The sequence below is a fragment of the Phoca vitulina genome, unplaced genomic scaffold, assembly GCF_004348235.1.
Source record: "Phoca vitulina isolate PV1807 unplaced genomic scaffold, GSC_HSeal_1.0 scaffold18, whole genome shotgun sequence".
Lineage (NCBI taxonomy): Eukaryota > Metazoa > Chordata > Mammalia > Carnivora > Phocidae > Phoca > Phoca vitulina.
Window position 1 is genome coordinate 6,164,091 of NW_022589721.1, and position 20,515 is coordinate 6,184,605.

At 35.7% G+C, this 20,515-nt stretch overlaps 1 protein-coding gene and 1 long non-coding RNA gene across 3 annotated transcripts in view; both read left to right on the forward strand.

Moving 5' to 3' along the window:
• The window catches only part of EMC2 (ER membrane protein complex subunit 2), a 54,887-nt gene extending 44,659 nt beyond the window's left edge, over positions 1 to 10,228 (forward strand). The window contains exon 12 of one of the 2 annotated variants that reach the window (XM_032415913.1): positions 10,213 to 10,228. The gene's annotated coding sequence lies outside the window, so the exon portion shown is untranslated. Of the gene's footprint in view, positions 1 to 164; positions 2,661 to 10,212 lie in introns of those variants that run through there. The other variant, XM_032415912.1, reaches the window with a different exon arrangement.
• Positions 10,229 to 10,276: 48 nt separating this feature from the next.
• Positions 10,277 to 20,515, forward strand: part of LOC116639491 — a 182,570-nt gene continuing 172,331 nt past the window's right edge. The window contains exons 1-3 of the long non-coding RNA XR_004300854.1: positions 10,277 to 10,319; positions 15,758 to 15,877; positions 16,592 to 16,756. This is a non-coding gene — a long non-coding RNA (uncharacterized LOC116639491). The remainder of the gene's footprint in view (positions 10,320 to 15,757; positions 15,878 to 16,591; positions 16,757 to 20,515) is intronic.

Consider the following 20,515-nt stretch of genomic DNA (forward strand, 5'->3'; position numbering starts at 1 on the left):
TTTTTACTTAGGGAAAATAAAATCTAAACTATGTTTAAGAGCAAATTTTTGCAATTCTCATATTTAATTGCCTCCTTGGTAATAATAAGAGCTTCTTTTTCCTTTTTCTCTTTTCATGATAAACAACCGTTATACTACCTTCAACAATATTTTGCATGTTTCAGTGGAATAGAAAGAACTTTGAGACACTTTGAGAACTTTATTCAGACACAAATCAGTCATTCAGGGCATGTATTGTTAGTAGTAGTTTGTAATTTACATATACAAATTACATGTTCTTTGTATCACATACATGTATAATTACTTAATATAAATAGTTTACAATAGTATACAGAAACTCCTGCATACTTGTCATTGCTGGATTTAGGCAAATGGGGTTCATGGAGGACTTGACAACCTGGAAGTATTTAGGAAGAAACGATTGTCAGTATCAGTTTTTTAATCTTTTGAATAATTCTGTTAGTACATTATTCTCCATATCTGGTCTCATTCTTTTATTTTGCAGTCTTTTTCATTTTATTCTGCCATGAGAAATGAGCAGATGTGAAATAACTCTCCCCATAGAAAGCTAATTCTTATCAACAAATCTTTGTTATCACAGGATGCACTCTTTTTTGCCAGTGAATTTAGTAACTGCATTTTCAACATAATCAGCCATCTCAGATTTATTTTCTATAAAGTGCTCATATATTATTCCACTACTTTCTTATCTCAGTCTCCTATCCGTCACTAGGGAAGTGTTTACTTTAGCAATTATATTTGTGTAAGGTAGTGCCTTGTATAACTGTCAGCCTAAGTTTCACTTTATTTTTCTAATTTTAATACCTGCTTGCTAAGAATTTTTTATGAAGTACATTGTTAATGTGTAATTTATAAACCTCAGTTTAAATGTACTGATCATCCTATTGTGGCAGACATTTGCCAACTGCTTTTACCGCCACTTTTTGCTTGTTAAGGTATCTTATATTGTTCAGGTAGGAGCAGAAATCCCTGCTCTTCAAGGAGATAAGGACCTTACCTTACCTCAACCCTAGGATATGTATCAGGATTGACCTAAAACAGAGGTGGTTTCATTTCTTACAGTCTGTGAGATGCCAAGGCAGAACTTTTTTCAGTTAAGGAAATATTCTGTATTTGTGCTGTCCGATATGGTAGCCACTAACTATAGCTTTTGAGCACTTGAAATATGGCCAGTAGAACTGAGAAATGGAATTTTTAATTTAATTTAATTTTAATTTTAATAGCTGCATGTGACTCAGGGCCACCATAGTGGGTAGTGTGCAAATATCTAAAGTATGGGCATATGACCTATTTAAGGCTAATAAAATGAACAGAAGCCTATTGGGAAGGGTCTTCCTTTCAAATTAAAAAGTCAGAGCTTTGTGAAGTGAGGCTTTTTGCCTCTTTCTCCTCCTTCAGGCCATGAGTGTCAACAACATACTTAGAGATACAACAGCCATCTTACAACTACGAAACAATAAATAGGAGAATAAAAGCTACTTTTCAGAGATGGCTTTGTAGAAAGATTAGAGAGAGCCTGTGTTCCTGATGGCATGTTGAACACCTGAACCAACATGAGCACTTGCCAGCCTCTGCACTTATTACGTGAGAAAAATAAACTCTTGATTAAGACATTGTTTGGATTTTCTGTTACTTTTGCAATGTATATTTCTGACTAATAAATATCCATCAGCTTTTTTTTTTTTTTTTAGTATGCAAAACTCTTTAAAATTTTGGACGTAAATTTTGGACGTAAAACGTAATGATTTAAAGTTAAGTAGACAAGTACATACAATAAAAAAAGTAATATCTTGTTGCAACTCAGCATACACTATTTAAGCCAACCTTAACCATAGGATATTACTGACTTGGGAGCGGAGGAGGATGTAGAAAAGATAGAAATGGAAAACCAGTGCTTCAGTATGCTGGGAGCATATAATTTTTATTGGTAAATATTTCAAAGAATCTTTTTTTTCTGATGCCACAATCCATCTATTCTCAAAGTAACTTTATTTTACTTTATTTCATAGAACTGTAGGATTTTAGAAGAGACTTTAAAGATGAATTAGTTATATTCCATTTTAGGATGAGGAATCAAGGTTCTGAGAAATTAAGCTCTTCTGAGACAGAGCAGGACCAGGATGTCAGGGGTTCCCAAGTCAGTGTTCTTTCTAGTATACTCTGAGGCATATGTCTATTCTGTGATATGTTCTTCCAATTTTAAAATGAGAAAAATAAGAGATATATCCAAGGGGCATTGCTTGTTAGAGCAGGGATTAGAATTCAGATTTTCTGACTTGTAAAACAATTTTTTAGTGGAATAATAAAGTCATAATTTCTTTTTAAAGTCATAATTTCATTTTGAATTAAACTGAACTTAAACTAAATTGACCATTTAAGCTATTACTTCATGTAATCATTGTGAGAACTCTTTTAGACTATTTAGAACTACTTCGAACCTCTTTACTTTGAACCTCTGATGTATCCTATCTCCCTTCTCACTCTTGACAAGTAACCTCTTGTTATAGACTGAATTGTGTCCCCCCAGTATTCATAAGTCAAAATCCTAACCCCCACTACCTCTGAATGTGATTTTATTTGGAGATAGAGTCTTTAAAGTAATAATTAAGGTAAAATTAGGTCATATGGGTGGGCTGTAATCCAATATGATTGGTATCTTTATAAGAAGAGATTAGGACACAGACAACAGAGGAAAAACCATGGGAAGACAAAGAGAAGATTCCCATCTACCAGCCAAGGAGTGATTCCACAGAAGAAACCAACCCTCCTGACACCTTGATCTGGGACTTCTGGCCTTTAGAACTGTGATGAAATAAATTTCTGTTTTTTAAGACACCCAGTTCTCTGTGTACTTTGTTAAGGCAGCCCTAGCAAACTAATAGAGCTCTCTTACTATTTCACAGAGAAAAACATACCCAGTATCAGACATTTTTGTACCTGATTTCACCTCTTTTTCTCTTACAGTAGAAGCAACTAGCCCTGCCCTTTTCTGAATGATTTCCAATGATTGTCCCCCTCATTTTTTTATACTTAAGCCTTACTTTAGTTTTATGAATTTGCCATACTGCCTTCTGCCATAGAACATCCTGCCTTCCCCAAAATGTCGTATCATCTCTTTTCTTCACACTTGTCCTTAAACTATTTTTCTTATTTCTTTCTTTCATTTCAACTAAATTCTTCCTATTAACACTCAAATGTGCTCATTTCATTACCTTTTTAAATTATCTCCCCTCATTTTCACAATCCACCTCCAGCTACTACCCCATCTCTGTTTTTTTTTGGGGGGGGTTGTTTGTGTTTGTGTTTACAGCCTCATTCCTTCAGTTTTCTAAATTTGTATCTGTTCTTCCCCTCCCATTCTTTAAATTGCTCCAGTCTGGCACCCCCCTACCCCCACCATATTCCTTTGAAATGGTTTAGTTCTGTGTCACCAATCTGATGGATGTTTTCTGTTTATAGAAACTGTGTTCTGTTTATTTTATGCTGCATTATACATTTCAGATCTGTCCATTCTGTTCCATTTTCATTGCCATCATCACCTGACTCCTGAATTACAACAGTAGCCAGAAAGCTAGATTTCCTATATCTTCACTTCTCAGTCTGTTCTCCATTGCGGTTAGAATGTGACTAAACGTCACTAATAATGCCTTTATACCCTCCCCCTCATTAAAACTCTTCAGTTGTTTCCCTTTGTTGCTCTATACATGGCCTTTGAGGTTCTATGTAGTATCAGAATCAAGAAGGATGATTCAGATTCCCTGTTGTAAACTGTCTTCCTCTCCTCTCCCATCTATTTCTGAATTTAGCCACATTTAAATTCCATGGAGTTGTTAATGCTTTCTTTTCCTACAAACTTGGTACACATTCCCTCTGTATAGAACAAAGCCTTCCTTGACTCATTATCTTGCTGAGGTCAGGCCCCTCTATTTTTTTTTTTCTACCTGTATTTTTTTTTTTTTTAATTTTTTTTTTAAGATTTTATTTATTTGTGAGAGAGACAATGAGAGACAGAGAGCATGAGAGGGAGGAGGGTCAGAGGGAGAAGCAGACTCCCTGTTGAGCAGGGAGCCTGATGTGGGACTTGATCCCGAGACTCCAGGATCATGACCTGAGCCGAAGGCAGTCGCTTAACCAACTGAGCCACCCAGGCGCCCTCTACCTGTATTTTTTAAATAATGTTTTATTTGATAATACTTTGACTCACAAGAAGTTGCAAAAACAGTATGAAAGTTCTCTTGCACCAGCTTCTTACTATTATCTTTTTAAAAGATTTTATTTATTAGAGAGAGGGCACGAGTGGGGGGAGGGGTAGAGGGAGAGGCAGACTCCTCGCTGAGCAGGGAGCCTGATGTGGGGCTGGATCCCAGGACCCTGGCATCATGACCTGAGCCAAAGGCAGACGCTTAACTGAGCCACCCAGGGGCCCCTTCCTATTATCTTAATCACAGTATATTGTCAAATCAGGAAATCGACATTGCAGCAATACTATTAACTAAGTTACTGGCCTTATTTGGATTTCACAATATTTACATGCTCTTTTTTTTCTGTTTATAAAATGACATATGGATCCATGTAATCACCATAATCAAAACCTAGAACCTAACATCACAAACTCATTCTTGCTACTTAATAGTTATACCTTCATCTAACCCTAATGACCAGCATCCACTGATTTTTTTCCTCTGTCACTATAATGTAACTTATAAGAGTGTTGCATCAGTAGAATCATACAACTTATAACCCTTTGAGACTGACTTTTCACTCAGTGTATTGCCCTTTAGATCCATAAGTGTTGTTGCTCTGTCAATAGTTTGTTCCTTTTTATTGCTAAATAATATTCCATTGTATGGATGTACCTCAGTCTGGTAATCAGTTCTCCATGGAAAGACCTGAATTGTTTCCACAGCCAAGTGGGGTTTATTCCAGATATGCAAGGCTGCTTTAATATTTGAAATTTAGTGAATGCAATCCATTGTATTAAGAAGAAAATAAGAAAAATGATCATATCAATTGATGTAAAAAAAGTATTTGACAAAATTCAACCCCGTTTATGATGAAAACTAATTTAGCAATAGAAGGAAGCTTCCTTGGTCCGATAAAAAAAATCTATAAAACTTACATCTAGGGATGCCTGGGTGGCTCAGTCAGTTAAGCATCTGCCTTCGGCTCAGGTCATAATCCCAAGGCCCTGGGATCAAGTCCTGCATCTGGCTCCTTGCTCAGCAGGGAGACTGCTTCTTCCTCTGCCTGCCGCTCCCCCTGCTTGTGCTTTCTTTGTCTCTCTCTCTTTCTCTCTGACAAAATCTTTAAAAAAATAAAATAAAACATCTAGCATCATCTTGATGAAAGAATAAATGCTTTTTCCCTAAGATTGGGAATGAGACAAGGATGTGTACTCTTATCACTTCTATTCAACATAGTACTTGATATCTTTGCTAGTGCGGTAAGATTAAAAAAAGGGAATAAAAGGCATACAGATTGGAAAGGAAGAAGTAAAGCTGTCTATATTTACAGATAACCCAATGGTCTACATAGAAAATCCCAGGAAATCTCCAAAAACATCCTGAACTAATAAGTGAGTTTTACAAGATCATAGACTAAAGGTCAACAAAAATCAATCATATTTCTATATGTTAGGAATAAACAATACCATTTACAATTGCTCAAAAAATAAAATATTAAGAAAAGAAAGAAATCAAAGAAGACTTAAATAAATGGAGAGACATACCATATTCATGGATTGGAAGACAATATAGTAAGGATGTTAACTGTCCCCCAAATGGGCTATAGATACAGTACAATTAATATCAAAATCACAGATTCTTTGTAGCTAGAACTTTATAAAATTTATATGAAAAGCAAAGGAACTAGAATAGTCTAAACAACTTTGCAAATGAAAATAAAGTTGGGGGCACCTGGGTGGCTCAGTTGATTAAGCGACTGCCTTCGGCTCAGGTCATGATCCTGGAGTCCCTGGATCGAGTCCCGCATCGGGCTCCCTGCTCGGCAGGGAGTCTGCTTCTCCCTCTGACCCTCCCCCCTCTCATGTGCTCTCTCTCATTCTCTCTCTCTCAAATAAATAAATAAAATCTTTAAAAAAAAAAAAAAAGAAAGAAAAGAAAGTTGGAAGAATCAGACTACCAGATACTGACATGTAGCTATAGTAATCAAAACAGTGGTATTGTTACTGACTGTGTGGTTTTGTCAGAATGATAGACACATAGAGCAGTGGAACAGAAGAGAGTCCGGAACAGACCCACACCAGTATGGCAAACTAATTTTTGAGACAGATGCATAAGCAATTCAATGAAGGAATTGGTCTGGGACAATTGAATATTCAGCAAATGATGTTGAAAAAATTAGACATAGCAGAAAGGCCCTCAACCTAGACCTCCCAACTTATAAAAAAGTTATCTCAAAATGGGTCATGAATCTGGATGTAACATGTAAAACTACAAAGTTTTTACGGAAAAAACAGGAAGAAATTTCTTTGACCTTGGGTTAGGCCAGAATTCTTCAAGTGACAGCAAAGGTGCAATCTTTTTTTTAAAAAGATGAATAAATTGAACTTTGTCAAAAATAAAAACTTGTTCTGAGAATGACCTGCTAAAAGAGATGAAAAAACAAGCCATAGATAGAAAATACTTGCAATCGTCTATTAAATATAAAGAACTTTTCAGAATATATAAAGAACTTTCAAAATTCAATAGAAAAAAAATGGGCAAAAGACTTGGACACTTAAAGAAGCTGTAGGGATGGCAAATATGCACATGAAAAATGTTCAACATCATTTGCTATTAATAAGGAAGTACAAATGGGAAGCTATAATGACATACCACCCACACCTATTAGAATGGCTAAAAATATACCCATAATTTTATGTGCTGATGATTATGTGGAGCAACTGGGAAATGTCAAATGTTTAGCTACTCTGGAAAAGTTTGTTGTATATTTTTATATTATCATACACCTTTCATTGGGAGTATTTATCACTTTATTTATGTTTTCAGATAATTGTATCCCTCAGTAGATTCTCTAATTACAAGAGGTCAGAGACCATGCCTGTATTTGTCCACTTTTTTCATCCCAGGTTCTAGCATGATACCTGCACATAGTACATATTTCTTTTAATACAAAAAAAAAAAAAACTATGCACATCTTGATTTAATTTATTTAACAAATCTTACTTCCAGAAGTAGTTTAGCTTCACTTTGTTTTGTGGCAAAATAAATAATCAGAAAGTTACCCAAAAATCGAATCTGCATATCATATGAACAATATTATAAAACTGCCAGTGAGATTATATATACCATATAAAGAAAGAAAAATATAATGATTAACAATATAAACTGGAGCCATTCTCAATAAGCTGTAGAAATTCCCCAACTGTAAGGATATTGCAAATGACCAAAAGTGATTAATGGGCTATCAGAAATTTTTGTTAATGGTTCTCGAAGTATTTTTGAACTTGTTAGAAATGCAAATTATTGAGCCTCACCCAGTCTACTAAATGAGAGACTCAGGACTCTGTCCAGCAATTTATGTTTTAACAAACCCATCAGGTATTCCTGAAGCCCACTAAAATCTGAAAACCATTTTTCTACAGTTGACTTGGTTATTGGAAGACTGATTGGAAGAAGCAAGTGATTCTGTGGAGATTTGTATTATTTCCTTTGTTTCTTGCATTATATGTGTGTATAGTGTTCTCTGTGGTACCCTCTCTTCTGTTCCCCACCTTTTTCCCCATTTCATTGTTTTTTTTTGTTTGCAACTCTATTTTCCCTTGATGCCAAAATAAAGGACTGAGGTATACAAGTATGTTTTGTATATTGAATGGAATGTTTTTCCCTTGGTAATTTTAAAATTAGTATATATGTAGAAATATATATACATACATATATACTGCCTTTCTCGAAAGTCAGACTGAATTTATTTGATTTATAGTAGTTGCCCTCAATAGCTTTTCTTAAAAATTTTTTTTAAGAGAAAGGAGATGGAAGTAGGTCAGTGGTCTTTAAAAAGAGAAATTCTGTATATCTACACATACACACAGATGTTCATATATATGCCTCTCTCTGTCTATGTACATATGTATATTTGTATTTCTTTTTGCATTCAATTGTAATAACCACAATGGGGGTGTAGATGGTGTAAACTTTGTATTATAATGGGCATAGTAGAAAACAAGAATAATATTAAGTCCTCTGTTCTACATTTATTGTTTCTTAATATAAAAATCTGATTAATAGAAAGATTTTGATGCTTAGAAAGTTAAATTAGGGGGCATCTGGGTGGCTCAGTTGGTTAAGCATCTGCCTTTGGCTTAGGTCATGATCCCAGGGTCCTGGAATCGAGTCCTGTGTCAGGCTCCCTGCTCAGTGGGGAGTCTGTTTCTCCCTCTCCCTTTGCCTCTCCCCTGCTCGTGCTCTCTCTCTCTCTCAAATAAATAAATAAAATCTTTTTTTTAAAAAGTTAAATTAGAACCATATCACAGCAAACCATTTCAGCTGCAAATGAATGAATTCCAGTGGGGTCAATTGCATGTCCACTGTTTAATATAAGAAAACAAGCATTATAAGAACATACAACATACAACTCATTTTCAGGTCTTTAGGTCCTGGAAGATTCCTCTACCTCAAAAAACTGCTGCCACCAAAACAACTTGGAGACAGTAATTTGGCAAATAAGTCACTGATAGAGAAATGTCTACTTGCAGATGTCCAAGTAAAACTGAACTTTTCCAAGTAGAGAATGGACACTATGTCTGAGAAGAAATCTGAGTTTATATACCTAAGTAACTTGAGAGATATACTACTAAGAGATCCTTTGTGAATTCAAATCTTTTATAGGGAACTTAAATATTACATGAAAACATGGGTAAGAATTATTTGAATATGTGATTTTATCAGGTGAATGACCAAAAAGTTAAGATTTATCAAATAGCCTATTCTTTAAAATCTAGGTAACAATATCTACCATAATATATCAATTTAAAATCAGTTTGAAGTTCTCCAGAATGTTAACTATAGCCAGTAGTTTTAAGAATTGGACTCAAATGGGGGCGCCTGGGTGGCTCAGATGGTTAAGTGTCTGCCTTCGGATCAGGTCATGATCCCAGGTTCCTGGGATTGAGTCCCGCATCGGGCTCCCGGCTCAGTGCAGAGCCTGCTTCTCCCTCCCCCTCTGCCATTCCCTCTGCTTGTGCTCTCTGGCTCTATCTCTCTGTCAAATAAATAAAATCTTTAAAAAAAAAAAAAGAATTGGACTCAAATGACCACTGATTTTGGATCCAATTTCACTATGTTTTATGTGTCATACTTAGTATGACAGAGAGAACCAGAGAAAACGCAGTCCATTGGTTGATAATTCCTCAGTGTAACCCCCACCCCCAATCTGACCAAAAAAAGTACTGGGATAAATGATCATAATTCTTGTGAGGGGAATCAAAGTTGGGAGGTTCCAGATAAAAATGACCGAAGAAAAACTATAAAAATTGTCTTGCCACCAAAGAACTTCAAATAGCATGATATATATGTGATGATTTAAGGGAACTAACAGCAGTCAGGAAATAGACGTGCTACCAAAGATGTGGTTGTATCTTAAGTGGCACCCAAGAATCAGAACTCTGGTGCTTGCCTAAATGCAGTTTTATAAATATTAGAATGAGAGGGAGTTTTAAAATATGAGTTAAAGATGTAAAAATAATTGAATACAATATTGGTTTTTAATTTCATTTTGGAGGGTATTTCATTTTTCTGCATGAGACTTCTCTATAAAGATTTTTCCACAAGGAAGTATTTACTAGTCTAAAGAGAATCATAATGGAGTATTTTGTGTTAATAATTATATCCTAATTTAGCTTAGTAACTTTAAATTTGCACTTAATTTTCTATTAACAGATCTCAAATGTTCATGAACTAATATTGGAATTCATATTTTTAACAGTCATTGATCAGAAATGAAAAAGCTTGATTTTCAATTATATTTTTTTCCTCCAACAAGCTTATAGAAGTACGCCACCTAGAGTAAATTTTATAAGTTTTAAATTATAAAACTGTTGGGCTGATTTAATGTTATTTTAAACCCCAGAAAGTAGGCATATCTTAATCAAAATCAAACTAAATAATATAATTGTGGATTTTTTTATATACGTTGTTTTCACATGTGACTTTTTTTTTTTTTTTTAAGTAGGCTCCACGCCCAATGTGGAGCCCAACTTGGGGCTCGAACTCATGATCCTGACATCAAGACCTGAGTTGAAATCAAGAGTTGGACACTTAACTGACAGAGCCACCCAGGTGCCTCTACATGTGACTTAATATTGCTGTATATAAGACAATATTTTTGTTAATAGTTTCAGAAAAGCAGTTTACTTAATAAGTCTTCTTGAGATGGATAACAAATCAAGTTCAGGAATTACACTTTTTAAAACCTGATTCAATGACATTAGGGCTGATTTTAATATGTTATTACCAACTAAAATAATTATGGAAATATTTGAGAGATATTATAAATAATGACTTATATACACACAAACAGTAAAAATTAATCTTGGTGCGTTCAATGAATTTTTTAAGTATAATTTTAGAAGACACAGCCGTTGAGTAAGCTTTGATGCTAGAGGTCTGAACATACAAGTAGGTAGAGTTTTTCAAATGCTAATAAAAAGTGAATGGAGGGGGGGAATCGGAGGGGCAGACGAACCATGAGAGACTATGGACTATGAGAAATAAACTGAGGGTTCTAGAGGGGATGGGGGTGGGGGGATGGGTTAGCCTGGTGATGGGTATTAAAGAGGGAACGTATTGAATGGAGCACTGGGTGTTATACGCAAACAGTGAATCATGGAACGCTACATCAAAAACTAATGATGTAATGTATGGTGATTAACATAACATAATAAAATAAAATTTTTAAAAAAGTGAATGGAAAGAATCTTTTATTGGTTTCTTTCTTTCTTTTTTTTAAAGATTTTATTTATTTGACAGAGAGATACAGCTAGAGAGGGAACACAAGCAGAGGGAGTGGGAGAGGGAGAAGCAGGCTGCCGGCTGAGCAGGGAGCCCGATGCAGGGCTCGATCCCAGGTACCTGGGATCATGACCTGAGCTGAAGGCAGACGCTTAACAACTGAGCCACCCAGGCGCCCCAGGGTTTCTTATGGTTTTTCAGGTGGGACAGGAAGCATATAAAAGCAAGTTTTATTTACTTATTTATTTATTTTTAAAAGATTTTATTTATTTATTTGACAGAGAGAGAGAGCACAAGCAGGGGGAGGGGCAGGCAGTGGGAGAGGGAGAAGCAGGCTCCCCACTGAGCAGGAAGCCTGATGAAGGGCTTGATCCCAGGACCCTGGGATCATGACCCAAGCCGAAGATAGCCACCCAACAACTGAGCCACCCAGACACCCCTAAAAGAACAAGTTTTAAAATTTATTTATTGACAAAACACTGTAAGATGTTGAGGCTTATAGGTTTCTTCAACTAGGCAGTGTTAAAAAGCATTATTTTTTTCTTTTTTCCCCAGCTTTATTGAAATGGAAGTGACATATAACTTTGTATAAGTTTAAGGTGTACAATGTAATGATTTGATTTATTAGCCTAGCAACTTTCAAGTATACAGTACATATTATGTACATGCTGTACGTTAGATCCCTCGAACTCATCTTATAATTCAAATTCTGTGCCCTTTGGGCACCTGGGTGGCTCAGTTGGTTAAGCGACTGCCTTCGGCTCAGGTCATGATCCTGGAGTCCTGGGATCGAGTCCCGCATCGGGCTCCCTGCTCAGCGGGGAGTCTGCTTCTCCCTCTGACCCTCCCCCCTTTCATGCTCTCTCTCATTCTCTCTCTCAAATAAATAAATAAAATCTTTAAAAAAAAAAAAAACAAATTCTGTGCCCTTTGACCAATATCTTCCCATTTCCCTCAACCCCTAGCCCTGGTAATTATCAATTTACTTTCTGTTTTGTGAGTTTGACATTTTTAGATTCCATATGTAAATGAAATCATACAGTATTTGTCTTTCTCTGACTTATTTCACTTAGCATAATGCCCTCAGGGTCCATCTATGTTGTCACAAAAGGCAGGATCTTCTTTTTTTTTATAGCTGAATTATATGCACACACCACATTTTCTTTGTCCATTCATCCATCTGTGAACACTTAGGTTCTTTCCATGTCTTGGCTATTATGAATAATGCTGCAGTGAATATGGGGGTGCAGATAATGGTGCAGTGAATATGGGGGTGCAGATATCTCTTCATTACTTTTGGATATAGTTTTGGATATATACTCAGAAGTAGAATTGATGGATCATATGGTAGGTCTATTTTTAATTTTTAAAGGAACCTCCATTTCCATAATGGCTGTACCAATTTACATTCCTACCGATAGTGCCCTAGGGTCCCTGTTCTGCCACATCATCTCCAGCATTTATTATTTCTGGTATTCTGATGACAGCTATTCTAACAGGTGTGAGGTGGTATCTCACTGTGGTTTTGCTTTGCATTTCCCTGATTAGTGATACTGATATTGATATGTACTTGGTGGCCATTTGTATGTCTTCTTTAGAAAAATTCAGATTCTTTGCCCATTTAAAAATTTTTTTTTTTCTTTTTGCTGTTGAGTTGTAGGAGTTCCTTATATAATTTGGATGTTAACCTCTTATCAGATGTATGGTTTGCAAATATTTTCTCCCATTTTTTAGGTTGCCTTTTTATTTTGTTGATTGTTTTGCTGTGCAGAAGCTTTTTAGTTTGATGTAGTCTCACTTGTTGAGTTTTTGTTTTTGTTGCCTGTCCCTTTGGTGTCATATCCAAAAAAATCATTGCCAATGCTGACACCAAGGAAATTTCAGTACTTTGTTGAATAGCAGTGGTAAGAGTGGGCACCCTTGTCTTGTTCCTGATTTTAGTGGGAAGGTTTTCAATTTTTCACTGCTGAGTATGATGTTATCTCTGTGTTTGTCAGGTATGGCCTTTATAATGTGAGGTATATTCCTTCTATACCCTACTTGTTGAGAGTTTTTATCGTGAAAGAATTTTGAATTTTTTTCAAAAAAATTCCACTTGATTATGGCGTATGGTCCTTTTAACATGCTTTTGAATTCAGTTGCTAGTATTTTGCTAGTATTCAGTTGCCAGAATTTTTGCATGTGTATTCATCATGGATACTGGCCTATAGTTTTCTTTTCTTGTGGTTTTTTTTTTTTTATAGTTTTCCTGTTCTGGCTTTGGTATCAAAATAGTGCTGGCCTTGTAAAAATGGATTTGGGAATGTTCTCTCTTCTTCAGATTTTTGGAAGAGTTAGAGAGTATCAGGATTAATTACTTAAATGTTTGATAGAATTACTAGTGAAGCCATCTGGTCCTGGACTTTTTGTTGGGAGGCTTTTGATTATTTAGTCAATCTTCTTGCTGGTAATTGTGATCTGTTACGATTTTCTAGTCATGATTTAGGTTTTTTTAAAATTTAATTTAATTTTATTATGTTATGTTAGTCACCATACAATACATCATTAGTTTTTTATGTAGTGTTCCATGATTATGATTTAGTTTTAATAGGCTGTGTGTTTCTATGAATTTATCCATTTCTTCTAGGTTGTCCCATTTGTTGGTGTATGATTGTCCTTGGTAGTCTCTTATGATTCTTTGTATTTCTCTGGTATCAGTTAATATCTCCTCTTTCATTTATGGTTTTATTTACTTGAGTCCTCCCTCTTTTCTTCTCAGTAAGTCTACCTACAGGTTTGTGAATTTTGTTTGTCTTTTCACAAAACCAAGTCTTCATTTTGTTGATCTTTTTGATTGTTTTTCTATTCTTTTTTTTTTTTTTTAAGAGAGAGCACATGTGTGCACATGAGTCGGGGTGGGGAGGGCCAGAGGGAAAAGGAGAGACTCAAGGCTTGATCTCACCACCCTGAAATCATGACCTGAGCTGAAATCAAGAGTCAGATGCTTAACTGATTGATCCACCCAGGTGCCCATGTTTTTCTATTCTCTATTTCATTTCTCTATTTCTATTTTCTATTCTCTATTCTATTTCTCTATTGATCTTCCATTTCTGTACACCTTTGTTATCTTCTTCTGCTAACTTTGGGCTTCGTTTATTCTACTTGTTCTAGTTCCTTTTATTTTTTTTTTTTAGGATTTTATTTATTTCGGGCGAGGGGGAGGGGCAGAGAGCCTGATGAGGGGCTGGATTCTAGGACCCTGGGATCATGACCTGAGCTGAAGGCAGATGCTTAACCGCTTGAGCCACCCAGGCGCCTGCCCCCTTTATCTAGTTCCTTAAGGTGTGAAGTTAGGCTATTTATTTGAGATCTTTCTCTTTTCAATGTAAGCACTTACAGGTATAAAATTTCCTTTTAGCACTACTTTTTCTGCATCCCATACATTTTGGTAGGTTGTGTTTCCAATATCATTTGTTTCAAGATATTTTCTAGTTTCTCTTTGATTTCATCTTTGACTCATTGGTTTTTCAGGAGTGTGTTTAATTTTCATGTATTTGTGAATTTTCCAGCTTTTCTCTGTTCCTTATTTCTAGTGTCATATTACTATGTTTGGAAAGGATTCTTGGTATGATTTCAATCTTCTAAATTTGCTAAGATTTGTTTTATGACCTAACGTATAGATCTAGTCTAGAGAATGTTTCATGTGCACCTGAAAACAGTATGTGTTCTGCTGTTGTTGAATGGAATGTATATTTCTGTTATGTCTTTTTGGTATGAAGTGTGATTTAAGTTAAGTGTTTCCTTATTAATATTTTGTCTGCATGGTCTACCCATTGTTGAGAGTGGGATATTGGAGTTCCCTATTATTATTGTGTTCTTGTTTATTATTCCCTTCAGATCTGTTAGTATTTGATTATATTTAGATGCTCTGATGTGGGGTACATATATATATTTGTAATTGTTATATATTTTTGATGAATCAACCCCTTTATCATAATATAATAACCTTCTTGGTTTCCTGTTACATTTTTTGACTTGAAATCTGTTTTGTCTGATTAAATGTAGGTACACCTGCTCTTTTTTGGATTCCATTTGAATGGAATCTTTTTCTGTCCTTTCACTTTGAGCCTCTATGTGTTCTTGAAGTTGAGTTGTGTCTCTTGTAGGAATCATATAGTTGGGTCTTGTTTTTTTTTTTTTAATCATTTAGCCACCCTATGCCTTTTGATTGGAGAATTTAATTTATTTACATTTAAAGAAATTATAGATAGAGAAGGACTTATATCTTTTTTATTGTTTTCTGGCTCTTTTGTAGTTCCTTTGTTTCTTTTCTCTTGTTGTCTTCCTTTGTGAATTGATGATCTTCCATAGTGGTGTCCTTTGATTCCCTTCTTTTTATGTTGTATGTATCTACTATAGGTTTTTGTATTATGCTTATCCTGAGGCTTACATGAAACATCTTGTAGATATAACAATCTATTTTAAGCTGATAGCAACTTAACTTAGATTGTATATAAAAACTCTACCCCTTTTCTCCTTCCTCTCACATATATTTTTGATGTCACTATTTATATCTTTTTATATTGTGTATATGTGAACAGATTTTTTGTACCTACAGATATATTTAATACTTTTTTTCTTTAACCTTTATCATAGAATTAAGTAATTACCACAACGTCATATTACAGTATTAGAATATTTCAAATCTGACTATAGACTTACCTTTACCAGTTTATTATATATTTTCATGTGTTTTCATATTACTAATTAGTGTCCTTTTCTTTCAGCTTGAAGAACTCCTTTCAACTTTTCTTAGAAGGCAGTTCTGGTGGTGATGAATCCACACAGCTTTGGTTTGTTGGGAAGGTGTTTATCTAGCCTTCATTTCTAAAGGATGACTTTGCCAGGTAAAGTATTCTTGGTTGGCAGTTTTTACCTTTTAGCACTTTGGATATATCATTTCACTCTCTCCAGGCCTGCAAGTTCTCTGCTGAGAAAACCACTGATAGCCTAATAGGGATTCCCTTGTATGAGGGAAATTATTTTCCTCCTGTGCTTTTAAAATTCTCTTTGTCTTTGATTTTAGACAGTTTTATTATGATGTATCTTGAGAGGATTGTTTTGGATTGAAATTTGGGGAGACCTATTAGGTTCATGAATTTTGATGGCTAAATCTTCCCCCAGTTTTGGGAAGTTCTCAGACATTATTTCTTTACACAACGTTCTCCTCCTTCTCCCCCTCTTTTCGCCTTTGGGACTTCATTGATGTATAAATTGTTTCCTTTAATGATGTTTCATAATGTTGTAGACTTTCTTCATTCTTTTTCATTTTTTACTTTTCCTTATCTGACAGGATAATTTCAAATGATCTGTCTTTGAGTTTACTCTATTTCTTTTGCTAGGTTGGTACAATCTCCTGTTGAAGCTTTTATTGACTTCCTCAGTGCAGCCATTGTATTCTACAGTTCCAAAATTGGTCTTTGATTCTTTTATATGTTTTCTATCGCTTTGTTGAAATTTCTCGTTTTGTTTTTATATTGCTTTCTTGATTTTATTAATTTTCTATATTTTTTGTAGCTTTGTGAACATCTTTGTAACAATTATTTTTATTTCTTTATCAGGCAATTCCTGGATCTCCATTTCTTTGGCATCATTTACTGGAAATTTACTGTGTTCCTTTGATGGTGTCATGTTTCCCTGATTCTTCATGATCCCAGTAGTCTTGCATAAGTGTCTGTAAAATTGAAGAAGGAGTCTACCCCTTCCAGACTTTATGGACTGACTTGGTAAGGAAACACCTTTATCTGTGTTAGGGGGCATGCTGGAATGTGATATGGGAACTGTTGGTTTAGGGTACCAGGTGCAGGTATGTGTGGTGGCTCTGAGCCCTTTGGGGCATGATTTCTCAGTGGCTCGGCCTGCTGGAGTCCATAACATCTACAACTATGTGGTCCTTGATGAGCATTGTGGGGAATCTGCATTGGCTGCAAAGGCTTCTGGTTCCTCAGCAGCAGTTCCAGGTCCAGTGGCTAGGGACCAGAGCAGGTAGTGTTATACACACCTTTCTCTGGGCACCAACTGCAGGCTCAGTGTAGTGATGGGCTGGTTGCAGATGTACACATAGTGTCAGAGGCCAGGGGAAGCAGCAAGGGCCAAGGCCAACTGTGGATGTACTGGCAGCTGTGGGGGCCCTGGCTGTCAGTGGGAACTCCCATGGCTGCGGGATCTTGCCTCTGGTGTACATATTGCAGTGGAGGTTGGTGATGGGAGTCGGCTGGAGGTGTGAAGGAACACAGCTGGAGGAGCTAGCCCTGGGCACCTGCATGGTGATGGGGGTCAGCCATGGGGGTCTAGGCTGGCATCTTGCAAACATGCAGCAGTAGAGGCCACAGCAGGGTGCCGCTGTGGATCCCAGGCTCTAGTAGGGAGGGAATGTGAAAGTGGGGAGAGGAACTCAACCTATCGTGTGAAAATCAGTGAAATCTGTGGGTAGGTCTATGTGACTGTGCTGGTTTCCTCAGTGGCAAAAAGTCCTGGGGTCCTTTGCAGAGGAGGTCACTGGGAACCATGGTCACTCCCGCTGTCTGGCCAATACTGGTAGCCCCTGTCCTTCTTCCCTGTTTATAGCCATAGCTATGCATTTCAGCTTTGCTGGAGTCTGGGTGGGGTGAAACTGAAGTGGATTCTTCATGCAGTGCCCTGAAAGGTTGGGGAAGCTGATCACTCACCCTGTTCTCCCTTTCCCAGTGAGGGGAACCTTTTCTGGCTGGTGAGTTCCCTTTTGGCAAGGAACAGTGCCAGCCTGAAGAGATGATGCAGGCAAAATGAAGCGGTTTTTTCTTTCCTTTTTGTGTGGCTATTCTCAAGTTTTTTATTCTACTCTGGTTGCTAAATTTCTTAAGTGGACTCCCAAAGCTGATTTTTTTCATGAACAGCTGCCTAATTGTTGATCTTTGTGGGGAGATGGAAGCTGGGGTCTCCTACTCTGCCATCTTGGTGATGTCACTTCTCAGCATTTCACAATGAATGTGATGATGGGGAAAGATTTTTATAAAAATCAATGCAAAATATTTTAGATTTAAAACCAAAGCTGTTTTGAGAGATCATGAACCTCTATCTTATCTCAGCTCTAAAAGATCCTTTTCTAGTTTTTGTATCTGTTGATATGTAATGCTTGAAATTTTTGCTTTGGGACTTCAGACTTTAAAGCAATTGTGGGCAAATGATGTTTCTTATAACATCCTACAAGGGATCAGGTTTTCTGTTGAAATACTGCTTTGACTTATTACTGTCCTAGATAAGTGATTTCTATAAACTATAGGAAAAATTCCTGCATAGTTGAGGTCTTGTCTTCAATTTCTTTTACCTGTAGCGTCTGATACACATTGTCGCATAGTGGATGCTTATAAATATTTGTTGATTTCATATTTTGTCTCCAAACCAACTGAAGTTGGTGAGGAGTGTCATTCAGTTGCTAAAATTTAGCACTCAAATTAAGTTATAAGACTGTGATTTTAGTTAGCAGCGGTTTTTTGGGGTTTTTTTTTGAGTTTTGTTTTTGTTTTTAACATATGGCAAATTTTACTTAAGGTACACCTGACCCTCCTTGATAGTAGTTATGTATTGCAGAAATTCAGAATGAAAAATTTCTTAACCCACTAAGAATGTGAACCAGACAGAAAAATTACCCATCGAGTAATAGTCAATAGTTAATGTCAGTGCTAAAAACTGAACACATTTATATTTCAGTTATAAGGGATGCATGCATTTTATTTACAGCATAACTTCAAGACTTTATGCTGCCCAGAATATCTTCCAGTTGCTACGGGGAGTTCTGTTATCCGTCAATGTGGGGTTTCCTACTTGGCAGCATTATATATTTGTGATGGCATCTGTGTTTGCTGGTTGTTGCATTTGCAGTGGAACTTGTATTTTGGCCAGTTGAAAAGGGAGAGAAAAAGAAAGCAAATTAAACTTGACTTCTTGGCAGTGAAGCAGTAGCTTCTTATTACTTGGACCCATATATTCCAAGAACACCAAATGTAACTTCTGTTGTGTGCCGTAGTTACTCTTCCTATAACTATGTTTGCATTGTAATAAACTTGCATAATAATATGAAAATCCAAAAGTTAAAAACTAAATATTATGCCTTACTAGTTGACATAGTACTTTTAAGGTGGAATTTTAATATGGGAAATTAGCCTATGTAGAATGATGCCTGTTTGTTTATTTTGGTCAAAGAAAAATCTTTAGCATTATTAATATTATTGTATAAGCTCTTATCTACTTAAAACAAGTGAAAATCTAAATGAACTGATTAAAGAAGTTCTTCGCTCAGTTTTTATAAGATAAACAAAATAGAAAATAAATTTAAACTCATTAATTTCTGAGACTTCTTTTTTAAAAACAATTTCCAGTATATATTTTAGAGTCAGCACACATTTAGCTTACAAGCCAGTGTTCTAAACCATCTATATCTACCACATAAACCTGTGATATTCAACGTTTATAAAGATTTTCAGGTATCCCAAGAAGTACCTTCTTAATATTAAAAACACAGAAGCACCTTCTTAATATTGATTCTTAATGTAAAACATAAGAATTAACTCCTTAATGTTGACATATTAAATTATATTCATTGTAATTTGTAGCTTTATAGATTATGTTTATTGTAGTTATGTATTTCATTTTATTTTTTGAATACTGGCAGTCTCTGAGGCGAAGTTTAGATAAATATCTACTAAGTTAACTTAAAACTTTGTGTATACTTCCACTATGTTGCACAATTATATTCCCTGGTCTGTGGAAGCATATGAAGTGGATGCACTGGGTGTTGCCATTATGTATAAAACAGAAGGTACATGGAGACAAAAATCTAATACTGAGATCTTGCCCTTAAAAAGCTTACAATTTAGTTTGAAAGACAGTATATAAGAATGAAAGTTCTATTAGTGTAAACATCAAATAACTGTCTAGTAGGATAATATAAGAGTAATTCTTATTGCCTAGTGATATAATATGTTAGTGTTGTACAGCTTTAGATGAAGATGTCCCTGCAGGTCAAAAGTTCTGTAGACCTTGGGGAGCAGGAAAGACTTAGTTTTGATACTGAAAGTTGGATGATAAACTGAAAGTTTAGATTCAAGGTAGGGGCAACAGTATATGCATCAGTCTTAGAGAAGACAAAATAAGTGAAGGAGAGTGAGAGGTACAAACTTCCAATTATAAAATAAATAAGTCAGAGAGTTGAAAAGTACAACATAAGGAATATAGTCAATAATATTGTAATAACATATGGTGATAGATGGTGACTACACTTATCATGGTAAGCGTTGACTAATGTACAGAATTGTTGAATCACTGTTTTGTACACCTGAAACTAAATAACATTGTATGTCAACTGTACTTCAATAATAAAAATTTTAAAAAATTAAAATTTGGGGAGTGGAAGAAGAAAAAAAATAGTAAAGGATGAAGAACTAAGGAAATATAACAATTCCAGAGCAATTGCTATTGAATGAATGACATTATGTACTATACCTCAT